The sequence below is a fragment of the Silene latifolia genome, chromosome 2 (assembly GCF_048544455.1).
Source record: "Silene latifolia isolate original U9 population chromosome 2, ASM4854445v1, whole genome shotgun sequence".
NCBI classification, from domain to species: Eukaryota; Viridiplantae; Streptophyta; class Magnoliopsida; order Caryophyllales; family Caryophyllaceae; genus Silene; species Silene latifolia.
In genome coordinates this window covers 140,267,165-140,279,629 of record NC_133527.1, presented here as the reverse complement: position 1 = coordinate 140,279,629, position 12,465 = coordinate 140,267,165, and the positions used below count along the sequence as shown (strand labels likewise).

Here is a 12,465-nt window from a genome sequence, read left to right as displayed (position 1 = left end):
CATAGTCATGGCAAGTGATTCGTGGAATATGTGTTGTAATGATCTGAAAGCGGCAGGCGGTTCATAATCTTTTGTTGAGATAGTGAGTGCAGGATATTGGGAATTGGCGTCATGTTAAGTTATGTATGAGTTTTGCGGTAATGAAAGAAAAGAACTTGAGGATCTAGTATGAGTGTACGTAACAAGTGTGGAATGTGAGTTATGCTTTTGGTGATATGAGTTTTATATAGTTTATATAGAGAGGTGTGTCATGTTGCGGTAATGTGGAAGATATGAAGTTTTTGGTTAAGTTAAAGATTTTGAAATTGAAGGATGAGAGTTGTTTAAGTAAGAGAGCCTAAGATATATGCATGGCGACTGTTCAGATTATAAGTGGTTATCTTTGACATGTGGTGGTGATGAAGATATTGAGAGGTATAGCTAAGGATCTAGTATTAGTGAGTTACGAGGACGTAACATTTATCTTAAGAGGAGTAGGATGCGATAAAAGAGATTTTGATGGTTGTGCATATGGTAGTATAATTAGAAGTAGAGTGTTGGGTAGCATAAAGGACGGATATTTGTGTTGATTTTATTAAAGGTCTTGACCGTGCTTGTAGTAGTTCGATGTTTAGGAATGAGAGAATATTTCAATAGTGTCGACAGTTGAATGATGACGATTATGAGTCTGATAGTTTTGACAGTTGGAAGATGATGTTTATGTGTTTGAGTAAACTTCGAGGACGAAGTTCGTTTTAAGGATGGTAGAATGTAACATTCCGTTTTGATGGTTGATCTTCTTTTATGGATTGAGTGCTATTGAGTGTTATGGAAGTAATACAAAGTTGGCAACATTATATTGTGGTTATTGGGTAATGTTATGGAGTCAGTATTGGGAGCCTATGCTATAGTTGAGACGATATCGTGAGCCATGTTGTTTGTGGAGGCTTGGTGTTAAGTGTCCATGTTTTATAGGTTGGGTTGGAACTTCGCGATCGTGTTTTGTTTTGTTCGATGTTTGCTTTGAGTCGGGGTAATGATTTTTGTGGCGACTTGTATAGTTCCTTGGTGTTGTTATATGTGGTTGGTATAGTCTTGTGGCGTAGTGTTGTACTTTGTTTTATAGTAGAGTGTGAACTTCGGGACGAAGTTCTTTTTTAGGGGGGAAGATTGTAACACTACGGATTTTCCTTGGTGACTACTCGACCGAGTAGAGCCTACTCGGCCGAGTAGTGCTGAGGATGTTTGTTGTTTTGGTTCTGCCGAGGAACACTCGGCCGAGTAAAGTGAACACTCGACCGAGTATGGGACACTCGGCCGAGTATACACTTACTCGACCGAGTGTCCGGTTTGGCGGAGTGTTATTTCGACGGTTTGATTAGGGAATGTTTAGGGTATTTTATATTTCCGCGTCAGTTTCTAATATCATTGGAAAGCCTTATCATTTCTACGATCTCTCCCCAATCACTCCCTAATCATCCTCTAATCTCGTTGTGTGTGCAAATCGTCGTGATCCTTGCGTGTAGTTTCTTATTCTACTGTTGGTAAGTTTCATCCCCTTGTCAATTGTATTCTTTTGGGGTTACTGTATGTATGGAATTGGGGAAAATGGGATTGTGCAAAGTGTAATTGTATTATGTGATTATTGTTGTAGGTGACAATGTGATATTCGTTATGCATTCGTATGGTTGATTGCAGCGTAAGCGGATTGCTAAGGTAGGGTTTCCCTACTCAGTTTACTGTCAATTGATTTGAGATTGTGCTTGTTGTAATTGTTGTTATCTGCTGATCATCGGAGTATGGAGATTGTTGTGACGATGTTGGTATGAGCGGATTGAGATGGCTGTGATGTCATGTGATTGTGATTGTGGTGGAGTCACTTGCGGGAGTGGCTTCACACCCTAGTTCGCCCTCTGTGGAACCCGCCACGGGAGGGGATGTGCACATTAAGGGACAGGGATTGTTAGTCGCTCGTTGATGAGCTGGACTAGGTGGGGATGGGCTGCGGTCACCCACTGGCGGCGAGGATTTCTGTTGCGATGGGTAATGGCGGGGCTACACACTTCGGTGTGTAGTCGACATCGTGTGAGATCGATGATCAGTTTGGTTGTATTGTTGTTGTCTTATATTGATTGAGTAGTACTGACCCCGTGTTGTTGTTTTGTAAAACCTGCGGTGATCCATTCGGGGATGGTGAGCAGATTGTGATAGGTAATGCAGATGTTTAGCTATGGGACAGTCAGGGGGAGTCACCACGTCAAGTCTAGCTTCCGTTGTTATGAGTTTAGATGTCTTGGATTTCATTTGTATTGAGACCTCGTACGTTTATTCTGAGTTGGTCTGAGATAATGTATTTCGTAACTTTGTATACTTTGATAAATGTTGTTTGGAAATTGTAACTTTGATATACTAACCTCGGGAAACCGAGATGGTAACAGCCTTTCATGCTAGGGTAGTCCTTGGTAAGGTACCTTGGTATGAGGGGGTGTTACAACACGGCCCTGGGCTACAATAATACCGTCACATATTACTTACCTCAATCCGCATCCTGCAACAAGGTTAGAAATTTCTTGTAATACCCAGGATATTTAAGGACTCTATTGACCGACTCTCCAACCAAGAAGGATCTTAAAGAGGAATGGGTGAGAGACTAAGACTGGAACATGTACTATATAGGATTGGTTACTCGACCTAGCAGAGGCTACTCGGTCGAGTATCATCTATACTCGACCGAGTAGAGCCTACTCGACCGAGTACGCCAGTACTCGACCGAGTATGGCTACTGTTGACGAGTTAATATAAAAACGCAAGTTCGCGAGATTCATTTCATTTCTCATTTTCTCGACAGTTCCTCTTTCTCTAACCCTAGCCTACCATTCCCTCCTATCACCCTATCTCCATACACCCTCATGTTCATAGCCTACACCTTCACCATGGGAAGAATGGGATTTGCTTAGGAAGGATGCGTATGTGGTTGTCATCCGTGTCACCGTCGGTTCGCGTCATTAGGTATGTCACTGCCTTGTGTCTCTTTTGGTAGGTTCTTGAGGATAGTTGTATAATAGGGGATGGTTATCGTTGTAGGATGCATGTTGGAGTTTTGCTTGGCTGTATGTGGATGCTATTCATGATTGGCAATGAGGTAGGGTTTCCCTACTCAGTTACTGTTAATTGATTTAAGATTGTGTTTGCTTTGTAATTGTTGTTATCTGCTGATCATCGGAGTATGGGCGTTGTGGTGACGGTGGTGATGTGGTTGTGTTGTGACGGTAGTGGTGTTGTGACAGCTGTGATGCTGTGGTACTGTGATGTATGTGTTGATTGTGGTGGAGTCACTTGTGGGAGTGGCTTCTCACCCTAGTTCGCCCTTCGTGGAACCCGTCACGGGAGGGGATGTGTACATTAAGGGACATGGATTGTCGCTCGTTGATGAGCTGGACTTGGTGGGGATGGGCTGCGGTCCCCCAGCGGCGGAGTGGATTACTTGTTGCGATGGGTAATCCGGCAGGGCTACACACTTCGGTGTGTAGCCAGTTACTGTGGAGGATGATCAGCCGGTTACATTGTTTGTTTGACTTTTATTAATTAGACAGTACTGACCCCGTTGTTGTTGTTTGTGGTATCTGTTGTGATCTATTCGGGGATGATGAGTAGTTGGCTTAACATGTACTGTTGGTTTGTGGCTGCTGGGCTAGGAGGGATCGAGTCATCACGCTACCGGTTTAGAAGTGCAGAGTCACGAGTTATAGTAGTATCTATCATCACATGTAATTAGATTTGTACCGAGTTGTAAAAAGTACGGTAATGTATTATTAATGTTCTTTTATTGTCTATTTGATCTACTACCTCGGGTAACCGAGATGGTAACACCTTCTTATACTGGGACGGTCCTTAGTAAGGCATCCTGGTGTGCAGGGGTGTTACAAAGTGGTATCAGAGCCGACGATTTTGGAACCTGAACCAATGAACTCAATGAATATAGGGTGTCAACTCAAATGAACCTGGTGTATGTGCGTTGGGTGCCCCAGCCGATGCTAGATTTTGGGTGTGAAGGCGCCCTCATTTCAAAATCATGGCCCCATCGTACTTAAGCCAGTCACGGGGAAAAAGGGTAGCTAGGAAGAGTCGTTGCTTAACGATGGTTGTTGTGTGCATCTGTGGATAGAATAATGTGTATCAATGTGCGTTGAAAAGTCTAGAATTGGTGAATGAGTTTGCCGAAATGTGTGACAAGGTTAAGTCAAATGATTTGTTTGATAATGGCTGCGTTATATGATGATTGTTGTCTTGCAAATGCTTTGTCTAAGGTGAGAATAACATGAACAGTGGAATGTGTAATGATGTGGTTATAGATTAAACTTTGCGGGTGAAGTAGTTAATTGTTATATATGCTTACGAGTTGCGTGTAAGTTGTTCAAATATCAAAGTAAGGAATGTAGGTAGAAATGTTCATTGAAGTGGTAATGAATATGCATAATTCGTGTTGATGCATGTTTATGTGGTAGAAGTAAGCTCTAACAGTGACGAGCCGAGTGCACGGAACTCCGAACTATGCTATTTGTTTTGCAGGAGCATTAAAATTCGAGATTTCATCTCAGCTTTTGGACACTCGACCGAGTAGAAACGCGTACTCGACCGAGTAGACCACACTCGGCCGAGTATGATTGTGCTCGACCGAGTGCTCATTTTGTGAGAATTAAAATCGCTACTGTTCTTGAAAACTCGACCGAGTATACAGAATACTCGACCGAGTAGTCGACACTCGGCCGAGTAAACCCAATACTCGACCGAGTACTGCTTTATCGGGATGTATCCGGGTTATACAAAAACCCTATTTTGGCTTATTCCTTTCTTATTTCCGCCTCCCATCTCTTCTTCTTCTTCCCTCTAAACTTCCATACTCCATATCTCTCAATCTCTTGGGTAATTTCTTGGTGTGTAATTGTTCTTAATTGCCAAAAATTTCTTCAAGGTAAGGTTTTAACTCAATTTCCTCTTTTATTATCAAAGTTATGGTATGATTTTGTCTATATTTCGAATTCCCATCATGAGTAACTGAAATCAAGCCTTTTCTTGTGATTCTTTGGGTTTAAGTGCAAATAAACATTGTTTATATCGTTACTAGAGTAATTTCATGGTTTAGTTTGGATTTTTCAGTTTTAGGGTTTGCTAAAAGATCGAGAAACTTCATCCCTTGTTTGATTATCGTACTGTTGGTAATGAAGTTTTGAGTAAAGTACTTGGTATTTTGATGATAAAAATTTGTCTTAAAAGTTCGTCTCAAAAATTTTATACAAGCGAAAACAGTCCATCTTTTGCAAAATTGTTGGTGTGTCAAGTATCCTTGTTAAAACTTGTCTTTTTGCAGTATGGTGAAAACCAGAGGTTTCACAAACAAGAGGACCCATCCTAATGTTCAACTTGAGACGGGTCAGTCTAGCAATGAGCTCGTGGTTCCACCGGTGGAGGCACATCTATCGGTAATTTTCTCTGACTTCAAGCAACACAAAGCTTTCTTGGCTCTTATGAGTCGCCCTTTTCGACCCACCCGTTGTATCAACCCCGATATTCTAGAGACCTTGGGAATTAAGGGGGACATATCTCATATCTTTGAGATTTTGGGAATGGAGGGGTTATACCATTTGAGGAAGAAGTCTTACCCCCACCTGACCTTGGAGTTCTTGAGCTCTTATGAGTACGATGCGAAGGGGAAGACTGTCTCTTTCTGCCTCATGAATGAGGATCACGAGCTGACTTTGGATGAGTTTGCGAGCCATTTGGGTTTAGAGGCTGAGGGTACGGGATACCTTAGTGACGTAGCTAAGAACAGTGGTGCACCCCTCTACCTTCCTTACTTGACTGGCCGACCTGCCCCTAGTGCCAGTGCCATGTTGATCAATGATATACAACACGTGACTCTTCGCATGTTCTTGAGGATGATTACATGTTTGTTGTAGGCTAGGGATGCCGTGAGCAAGCTTAATTCTCATGAGGTCATGTTACTTATGTCTTACCTTAATCTGCAACGTAGGGAACCGTTCTATTATAGTGCTCCGGGGGTAGTGTGCTCCAGTCTTGAGCGTATGGCCCTGTCCCGGAACCGACACGTGGCTTGCGGGGCTATAGTGACCCGTTTAGCTCAGCGTCTGACCGATTTTGATGCCCCACCTCCATCGGGGGATGAGTATGTTGAGACCGTTCCTACCATGAACGCTCAGTATTGGTGTCAGAATAGATGGTTGAGGAAGATGAATGACGGTTCTTATGCCTGGAGGGTGAGAGGATCCATGTGGATGGTACTTCCCGATCCGGCCCGTCTCCTTGTGGTGGACCACTTAGCTGAGTGGGAGCCTTACGCTATACCTAGACCTGAGCCCCAGACTTATCTGATTGATCCTACCATCCTCTTGGACTTACCTGAGCCTACCACAGTGCCAGAGGGACAACAGGTGCCTCCCCCACCCCGTGAGCGCCATAGAGTCGGGCAGTTTAGGGCAGACCCAGTTGTGACGGAGCCCTCTTACTCCGCCCCTGACCTCTACCCTCACCAGTACTCGCCCTATCCCACCGTGCATGACTCTAGGATGCAGGTGAGTGATTTGATTGAGCGGATCTCCACCACCCTGGTGCTCCACAACATGCACGAGATGGCCCTTAACTAAGGCATAGGGGCACAACTAGCACAACCTGTCTGGTGGAGAGGACCTGGAGTGGACACGAGAGTCTTCCACAGCTACGGAGTTGATCCCGGTTTTTGGAGGCCACCTGAGGAGACTGAGTTTGGCGGCCTCGCGAGACCGTGGGGAGCCAACTATGGCAGCCAACTAGGAGGGGACTACTCAAAGAAGCGAGGTTTTCGGGGAGCGGTGTAGCTCAAAAGGTACTTCAGTGCGGTGGTGATGAGAACATGGAGGAGGGTCCTGACTTTTGATCCTTTTGTTGTATTTCCTGGATTTGTTTCATTTGTGTTGGATACTTATCTTCCAGATTTATCTCTTACTTTTGGATGACTATACTCGGCCATAAGGCCGTTACTTATTTAGCATATTGTGTGGTTACTTATTTGATTTGGATATGCTTGGGTGTGTGGTAGTTAAGTTTGGTTGCAGGTGAATTCGTTGATGCATTGTGTCGAATTGCCAGAAAAAGCTCTCTACCTGTAAAAACTCGACCGAGTATAGGTAATACTCGACCGAGTAGAGCTTACTCGGCCGAGTATGCTATTATACTCGACCGAGTAGAGCTTACTCGACCGAGTAGCCACTCACACTCGGCCGAATATTACTGTTACAGGAACTTATTGTGTTTAATATTTTCGAATCATCATATTTCTTTGAATATATGTATGTCAAGCTTGCGGGTGTCTCATAGTGTCGATTAGCATAACCAATTTTCCTAGTATGAAGTGCGATCATGTTATATGTATGCATGTACTTGGATAACATGTCAAAATATGAATGTTTTATCGCATTGCCATGGTTAACAGGAATGCTTTTACCTTGGGCAATGTGCCACAATTGGGTGTACATATATAAGTCGCGTGGGTCATGATTATATTATGACAAGAGAGTATTGTAGCTGTCACGAGTCCGATACATATATATTTTTAGTCATCCAACGCAATCTTCCGTGGTGTCTGTGATTGATTATGGTTATAACAGGTCAAATTGGATGAGTGAAACTCAATGGTTATTACGTGACTAAATAACAGATGATTGATAGAGTTACTATTATTCGATAATAACATCTCGATATATATAGATTACTTAATTTCCGTCAGATTCTGTTGCTATGGGTCGTAGTTGTGTAATGTCATCAATTAAGTTTCGTAGCATGAATTAATGTTGGTTGCGGGTGTGAGTAATGTCAGTCTTAGGATATATGTGTAGATTTGTGAATGGGGAATTTGTTTAGTGGTGAACTTCGGGGTCGAAGTTTCTTTAAGAGGGGAAGAGTAATGTCGCAAAAGCAAATGATAAAATTATGTCTAAATTATGGCTATATTATTTGAGATTGTATTTACGTTACATTTATTTGAAACTAGATTTTGTGCCCGTGCGTTGCACGGGTTTCAAATTTGTCCTTCCTCTAATTATTTAGATCTTTTAATATCATTTTGAATGATACGTAAAAGTTGTATTTCAATTACTCAAATAAGGTAAATTTGTCTTATTAATTTTATATAAGATTAAGAAGTACGTTTATGTAAGGATTCTAGGAATAGGAATTACAATTTGTTAGAATAAGAGGACAATTACAAACTATTTTAAAGTTTTATCCTTTAAGTTTTCACTTTTCAAATTTATAGATAAATTTTCTAATGGAATATAATTTAGTAATTTGTAAATTAAGATAATTATCCGTACGTAAAACACCATATAGGTATAGTAAATGAAACTTTCATTGAATGTTTTGCTAAAGTAACAAGGATAGAAGTGGCCTGGTGGCTACTTTGGAAGTGAAAAGGGGTATACGGGTAGTCTGTTGACTTAGTCTTCTACGACAACCATCAATTCATTTGCTCTTTTGTTTTAATATCTCTATATCTAGTTCATTACCCTAACCTTGAGTGTTCGACCATGTTCTATATAACGTGATGCTGCATCGTAATACTTCGATTGTTGTTGGTATACTGCAAGACTGACTATTTGATTGTTCAACTTTGGTTTATGTTCTTAATTTGTTAGTTGTTCCATATTTCCGAAAACTTATGGGTAGTTTAGAGTTGCCACTGTTATTCGGAAAGTCATAACAATCTTAGCATCGAAGGGGATAAGATGTTGGTTTGATTGATTGATATGAAGATGCATGCAAAAAATATCTTGTTTGTAAACTCCTCAAAACTGCAAGTCGTTTACCTTACTATGTTGTTTATCCCCATTGTTTATCTCCATATCAAACTAATAAATGTACAAACCATCAAAACTCGTAGCTGTTTAACAATTTATTTGGACTTTTTGGTTAATTAAGGAGCATTAGAACGGTAGAACTGTAGAAGTGTCAAATTAACGGGAAGAGCTTCATCTAATAATGTAGTTCTATTTTTTAGATAAATGGAAAAATACAATAAAATATTACATCAATTGTGTTCAAGTAAAAATCTAAAAAAAAAAATGATAATAAAATGATAATTTCCTTTATGAGAGAGGTCTTTTATTGAGATAAGGAGAGACCATCTTTAATCAATTGAATCAATTAGGGCAAAAGGGGTGTTAATTTTGCTAAATTAGGACATGGGTTAGGGTTAATTTTGCAGGGTACTTGGTTTGTGCAAATGGGTTTCTCGTTTTTTAGCGATTTGATTGCGAATAAACAGGAATGTAAGACCAATTCTTAGCACTTAATGTTATCAAAACAGCATTCATCGGCTGGTCGGAATGCATAGGCCACGCTGCAATAGGGACCCCCATGCTAATACTCTCGTTGCACGAGCTCCACCCACAGTGACTCATGAACCCGCCTATTGACCGGTGTGCTAGAATTAGGGTTGAGCAAAAAATCCGATTATCCGAACCGATCCGAAAAAGCGGATATCCGATCCGAAACTTTCGGATACGGATCGGATATCGGAAAACTGTTACAGAATTTTCGGATATCCGTATCCGATCCGAAACTTAGTTTTTTTTTCCCCTAAAAAATGTTAAAGTTTACCCATTGAATTTGGGCCTTCAGAACTCCAAATTCTGTAGTTTACATACATTGGGCTTTAGTACTACATAGTACGTCTTATAAATAAACAATCCAGGTTTTAACCCTAGCATTTTCCTTCATTTTTACAGCAATGTTTCCGTCTTCTCCCTCCACTATTTTCATGTCTTCATTTTAACTATACTTTTGTTATTAAATCTCTCTAATATTAATAGCTTTTACATGCCTTGAAGGGAGCTCTTCAATAATTAGGCTAAGTTAATTTAACCCATTATTTCCAAACATTAGATCTGACTTTTAAGTTGGTATATTTACCACGATCATGGTATAATCGAGTGGTTGTCAATTGTGTTGCATGTCAATTGACGGTGCGATACTTTCCGACTTCCGCTACTGCACCGCACAAATCTCGGATAATGCATTTCTGATCTCCGTTATTGTTCCCTTAATGCTTTCCTTTGTTCCTCCGCGTTTGTCTTTCGTCATTGCTAACTACCGGTGCTTCTATTTCTAGTCAACAACGTTTAATTAAATTAAATATGAGGTGAATAAGGGAGATCTGGAGTTTCTGAAAATTATTTGTCCATGATTTTATTTTATTTTGTGTAAATTAAGTGTTTCAAATACAACTAAGCCTAGGTATGTTCTCTGTATCCCCATGGAATTAAATTGGTCAGTTATAATTGTATTTTTCTCTCAAAAATTATCATTGAAATGTTAATTGCAAGGCTGTTTGACTGATGTTGTAAGCTAATCGGATCGGTAACGGGTATTCGGATATCCGATCCGAGAATTTCGGATATTAAAAGTCGGATATCCGAAATTTTCGGATCAGATATCGGATACTGAAATTTCTAGGTTTCGGTTACGGATACCCGATCCGTGCTCAGCCCTAGCTAGAATATCTAGCTGTGGGACCCAGTCTCGGACCACCATTCCCCTGTCCTTGACTCTTTCCTCATACCCTTCCTGAAGCTTGGGATTTCCCTCTTTCGCTCTATCAAAAGCATCACCTTTATCGGCATTTCTGAGCACCCATATAAAATTCTGTCCACTTTTTTCTAACCCGGTAGCCAATTCTCCAATCTGCTCTCCTGTCAGTGATGTTGTTGTCACAGATCCTTTGTCATGTACATCGAGCCATTCTAGGCATCTATGTCTTTTCAGATTGCCGGTCATTGCCACCGGATTAAAAGGTCCGAGGACAAAGTGTGTGGTTTCAGTATCATTTCTTGAGAGTGTTTCCAACATCTCAATATATGGACCTTCTATCACCCTTGATGTATTGTAGATTCGTTCTGACTCGATCCCCCAGAATTTCATCTGCTCAAAGACGAACCTTGTGACCTCTGGTGTAAGCGTCTCTTCTTCAGGGAAAATACGTCTGGGGATAGTAATACTTGGATCTATTCGAAAAGGTTTATCTGATTCCGTTATGTGTCGCCAGAAACCTAAGAACTGGGTGAAGGCAGGAATAGAAAACAAAACGAAAGGATTCGGCCTTTGGAATGAACTTTACATCTTGGACTACAGAAGCCATCAGGCTATCATGAACAACAATGATTCTGCGACACTTTGCCGAAAGTTGTTCTAAGAGTTCAGATACACATCTTTTAATGGTATATATAGCATATAAGTTTATGATTTTTCACTGGTACCTAACTTATAAAACTCTATTTGATAGAATTTGCACAAATATTAGATAGAATTTGCACAAATATTGCGGATAACTAACTATACATATATATTGGGATAATTTGGTCTATTTTTAATAACGTAGTACTTGGAAAATATTAGCAAGTCCTATTATTGTGGTGTTAGCTTTTAAAAGCAAAGTCAAAGGACCTCAAACCTAGAAATTAGAATAAATAGGTTCATTATCAATAATTAACTCTCTAATATTATCTTCTACAAATAAAGAAATTAACATACCAAAACATATTGCGGAATTTATTCTAAGTTTATAAATAAATGGAGGATTTTTTTATCGAAATCTTAATTTGAGACGAAATTAGCATTATCAATAATGAATTATTTAAATTACAGTAAAGCATACGATCTCCGTTCTTTTTGCCTGAAAAGAGCTAAATTGAACTGAATTGAAGTAAGGCGCTGTTCTTTTTGGGCTAAATAGAGGCGAGTTTAACTGAATTGAGCTGAAGTGAAATATCTTAAGTGAGTTAAATGTAGACATTTGCTGAGTTAAATAGAGTTGAAATAAGTTGAGCTTAACTGAAGTGAACTGGAATAAGTCGAAAAGAACATGGTCTAACAGTAATTTGCGAAAAGATGAATTGTAACTAAACTAAACTGAAATAAGTTAAAATTAAGGTCCAAATGAACATAAGCATATAATACTCTTGATTCCCTACAACTATATTTAAAAATATGAACTGTAACTAAACTATACTTCCCTTTTTTTTATCGGACTACTTCACAGTTTGAGACACGCACTTCTCTCTTCAATATCTCCCAAATTATATGATTAAATATTGTGATATGTATACTCATATGAAAGAGCTTTTCATAAGAAATTTAATTGTATAATTTCTACTATTATTTTTGACCAAATGTATTTTTGTATATATTAAAAGTCAAAGACTCGCCTTAAAAAAGCAAAACGTCGTATATTGAAAAACAGGGGAGTACCTAGCATACGGTTGGGTAATTGACTAACTTGTGATTTCATAAACTATTATCTTTTTGAATTTCTAACTACAGTTGGTATGCGATTGGCTTTATTGAATATAATGTGATAAATTATTATCTTCAATTATTATTGGACTCAAGAGTATTACTCTCGGCTTTCGTATGTCTTAGATCAAAATTTGAAGCAAA

General features: G+C 39.8%; 1 pseudogene; it reads right to left on the bottom strand.

Moving 5' to 3' along the window:
- Positions 1-10,004: 10,004 nt before the first annotated feature.
- Positions 10,005-11,272, bottom strand: LOC141641386 (zeatin O-glucosyltransferase-like; annotated as a pseudogene).
- Between the last annotated feature and the right edge of the window lie 1,193 nt (positions 11,273-12,465).